At 40.0% G+C, this 3,773-nt stretch overlaps 1 non-coding gene across 1 annotated transcript; it reads right to left on the bottom strand.

Moving 5' to 3' along the window:
* Positions 1-3,192: 3,192 nt before the first annotated feature.
* On the bottom strand, positions 3,193-3,300 carry LOC118349803. The gene has a single exon (XR_004802717.1). It is a non-coding gene; the product is annotated as a small nucleolar RNA R71 (small nucleolar RNA).
* Between the last annotated feature and the right edge of the window lie 473 nt (positions 3,301-3,773).

Raw genomic sequence — 3,773 nt, 5'->3', positions numbered from 1 at the left:
CAACCTAGGTTAAAACTTTCCATATATAATATATATATATATATAAAGTACGTATATATAACTTATAAGCATATACCAGACAAATAACACACGGGATTAACACATATGCGGTGGCAGGAACTTACCCATGGGAAACCGAGGCACGCGTTGAGGAGTGAGGCGCGACGGGACTGCTGGAGGGATAGTGGTGGCGCGGTTGAGGACAGGAGTGCGGTGAAGATTCCATCGAGTTGGGCTAAGCACGAGACAAAGAAAGAGAGAGAGCAACCGAGAGGGAGTGAGAGAGTGCTGAGAGAGAATGAGAGAGTGATAAGCAAAAGAGAAAGTGATGGGGGAACGAAGAGAGAGTGATCACGGCATGAGGAAGAAGATAATATCGAGAAGAAGAAAGGGTTGTACAGTGGCGACGCGTGGTGGCTCTGACCGAGAAATAACATTGAGCTGTTGATGCTTTGTTTTCGGGAGCTAAAACATAGTATGTCGTGTGTTCCTCCTTCAACGGCTGGGCGATGGTGGTTGGCTTTCCGTGGTGGTGAGGATGGCTGGGGGGTGGTGCGTTGTTGCATAGAGGAGTTGTTGTCTGTGAGTTCGTGTGGCAGGGCAGCGGCATAACGGAGAATCAACCCGATTTACGCTACGGGCTTGGCCAGTGATTGGGTGTTGCATGGCTGCGCTGAGGAGAAGGTCTCACAGTGAGTAAAAGAAGTGGCTATGGTGAGGCTTTGGGCCCTGGGTGATGGTCGTTTACAGTGGAAGTGGGTTGTTGTTTGTGTGGGAAGGAGTTGCTAGCGGCGACCGTGAACGTAACGAAGGCGTTCTCTATGCATGGCTATTGTGTGCGTATAAATATGATGTGAAAACCCTAGAGATAAGAGAGAAGTGTGTGCGGATGAAAGGCTGAGTCGTGTGTGTGCATGCATGCTGTGGACGAGAGGAAGACCTAGGGGGAAAAAGAAAATAGACGGAAAGCATATAACATGCGGAAGTTAACGTGTAAAATATATATAATAGATTAAAATACAAATAGAATAAACTAAAACAAAATAAATAAATAAAAATTATAAAAAAATTGAGCTTGATTGGGTCCGGGTGTTACACCGGTGATCCACCATACTTCTTCCCTGAGGCAGGTTGAGGGAAACCAGAAGCTGCTCTCAACCAATGCCCGTATTGTTCTTGGGACTGAGAGACTAGCTTAAAATTTGGACATTTTCCATTTGCATGTTTCATCAAGCCACATTCGAAATGAAAGGTTGTAAGTCTTTCATATTTAAAATAAGTGCAGCATTGTTTATCTCCCAAACTTATCATCCTGCCTCGTAACAGAGGTTTGTTTATGTTCACATCCACTCTAATTCTCAAATAGCTTCCCAACCACAACCTTGGTCGTCTACTTCCACTGTGTGTACCTTACCGATGGTTGCACCTATCTTCTTCCCCAGATGCTCATTCATGCCCGCAAATGGAAGGTTATGCACTTGGACCCAAAAGGGTTCTATAGTGAAAGAGACCTCGCTTGGAGATAGTTCCCCTTCGAATTCCTTTAGACAAATTATGTGGCGAAAGGACCAAGGCCTCCCCTAAAGAACTTTTTTTTTTTGTCTAATAACATCTGGAACTCTAGAAGGAATTTATTGGGACCAAGATCTTTAAAAGTTAACCAACCTGCTAGATTCCACACCTTTGCCATAGTTGAATTGAAGGCCTCTCGGTTTGCATTTCTGTCATTTAAAATGTAAGCAAAGAGGTAGTAGCCACCTCTGAGCTTGGCAGTTAGGACATCTTCTTCTGGTAGGAGCAGTTCCTGTTGCTCTTCCTCTCTAAGATTCAGCGTTCCCCATCATTTTGTAAGATCATCCTCCATTGTTGCAGAAATCTCTATAGACTTATGCCCAAGAGACATAGCTTTGTCAGGAGACAAAGTGAAAACCTCAAACTTCAGCAAGGAGAGGAACATACAAACATATAACATTGCTTTGAGCTCAAGGCCTTTCTTGGATGCCTCACGATTCCCCTATGCACTTTGTGTTCCACTCTAGTTACTGCATCAACCATTGGTTGCATCAACCATGGCATATATGATAACATCCAAACATAACTGTAGTTCCCTTACCCATCACACATATACAATAAACTGATAGTAAGTTAAGACCCATGATTATGTTTGGATTAATTTATTATCTTTATTGATTTAATTCCTTGATGCAATATTGCCCACTGGGTATATTGTTGTCGTTGGATTTGATAATTCACAGAGTTTAAAAAGTGGTAAATGATTTCTCAAAGAGTTATCTATGGATTATTGTGGTTTTTAGTTCTATATCTTTCAATTGGGGACTTTGGAGTTGAATTCCCAATTGTGTAATTCAATGAATCAAGAATGAACAAAAATACCTGATTTGAGCAAGGAATTCATGATGCTTTGCTATTAGTAATTTGAGTAATCTTTATTTTTATCATTATAGTTTTAGTTTTAAATTACATTTAAAACTAGTTCTTTCTTATTGATCATAAAATATATTCCTTTAGTTTTCTTGTTCTTTCTGTACTTCTTTAACCTTTCTCCCAGACGAATCGACACCCCAAAGGTGTGCTACAAATACAGCATTATTGTTTGGGTGTAATCAAATTTTAGCTTGCTGCATTCTTTTTCTTCTTCTTTCCTTTCATAGTATTTTTAGTCTTTAGTATTTTGTTACCTTGCATGCACAGATATAGAGACGCTTTTGGTAAATTTGCTTGTAGGTCTATGTTAGAGTCAAAATCAAATTTTTTAAATCCTTTATTTGACAATCCATCTAGTCCCGAAGAAATGAGTGAACACAAAGATCAACTCACTATAACTCTTCAGGATTACGTCCACCCTACACGCACAACCACATCATCATGCATCATGTTTCTAGCTAACCCTCGTCAACTTGATTTTAAAATAGGGATGATACAACTACTTCCCACCTTTCATTGTTTAGAGAATGAAAATTCTTATTTTTATATTAGAGAGTTTGAGGAAGTAGTTGCGACTTTCCATAGTCATAATACTACAGATGATGTTGTGAGACTTAAGTTCTTTCTTTTCTCTTTGAACGATAGAGCAAAGAGCTGGTTGTACTCACTGAGACCATGGTCAATAGAATCATGGAATGAGATGACACAGGTCTTCTTTAACAAATATTTTTCCCAACATAAGACCAATGCTTTGAAGAGGCAAATCTCCACCTTTGCACAAAAGGATAGTGAGACTTTGAATCAGGCTTGAGAGAGGTTTAAGGAGTTGTTAAGTATGTGTCCTCATCATGGGTATGAAAACTAACACTTAGTTAATTATTTCTATGGGGGACTTACACCTAGAGAGCGTCAATTCATAGAGATGATGTGTAATGGTGAATTTTTGCAAAACAATCCTAATGAGGCCATAGAATATCTCAATCAGCTTGTTGAAAAAACTCACATTTGGACCGAACCTAGTGCTACTGAAAGTACAAATAGGTCACGGCCTACCGGAAATCCAAATGATGGTGGAATTTACCATCTTAGGGAAGAGGATAACCTAAAAGCTAAAGTGGAGATGCTTACTAGGGACTTACAGATTTAAAACCAACACACATGGCTATTCACGTAGAGTCATTTGGACCATATTTTGTGTGTGGTCGGGTAGATCATCTACCTCAAGAGTGCTCCACATTTGCTAAAATGAAGGGAATGTATTAGGAACAATGTAATGCCTTAGGTATGTACAAGAAGCCTTTTGCACCTTTGTCCGATACCTACAATCT

This window comes from Juglans regia, chromosome 10 (assembly GCF_001411555.2).
Source record: "Juglans regia cultivar Chandler chromosome 10, Walnut 2.0, whole genome shotgun sequence".
NCBI lineage: Eukaryota > Viridiplantae > Streptophyta > Magnoliopsida > Fagales > Juglandaceae > Juglans > Juglans regia.
The sequence above is the reverse complement of the archived record's forward strand: the minus strand, read 5'-3'. Positions and strand labels throughout refer to the sequence as shown.